Source organism: Mandrillus leucophaeus, unplaced genomic scaffold (assembly GCF_000951045.1).
Source record: "Mandrillus leucophaeus isolate KB7577 unplaced genomic scaffold, Mleu.le_1.0 Scaffold246, whole genome shotgun sequence".
NCBI classification, from domain to species: Eukaryota; Metazoa; Chordata; class Mammalia; order Primates; family Cercopithecidae; genus Mandrillus; species Mandrillus leucophaeus.
In genome coordinates, this window is record NW_012102543.1 from 88,055 (window position 1) to 88,690 (window position 636).

The window sequence follows — 636 nt, forward strand, 5'->3', positions numbered from 1 at the left end:
CTTGAGTAAACATTCAGCAATGTGTATGGGCAAGAATGAGGTAGAGCCGGGCGTTGTGGTTCAGACCCGTAATCCCAGCACTTTGGGAGGCTGAGTCTCGCAACAAAAGCGAGACTCCATCTCAAAAAAAAAAAAAAAAGAGAGAGAGAGAGAATGAGGCAGAGTCCATTCCTTAAGGCACTCGTGTGGGCAGGTTCCCAAGACTCAGACATGGTCAGTTAGGGCCAAAGGGGATATGAGACTCCAGAGCAATACCAAAGGTCAGTCCTCAGAAAGGGGACACGAGGCAAAAGCTAGGCCAGCAACTGGGAATTGGGAAAGCACTTCTTACATTTCTCTTGCTTAAGGTGAAGACCGGTCCTACAAATAAGATCAAGGTTAAGCCTATGTGGACCCAGCGGTGAAGGAAGGCAGGTTGCAAAGGTTGAGAATCAGGGAGAACCAGACAAAGAAGCTGAGATGGTTGCTTCGTCACAAGAAAGGTTGCTACGGGCTCTGGGAAACCCAACACAGGCTGGGTGTGGTGGCTTACACCTGTAACCCCAGCACTTTGGGAGGCTGAGGTGGGCAGATCACCTGAAGCCAGGAGTTCAAAACCAGCCTGGCCAACATGGCGAAACCTTGTCTCTACTAAAA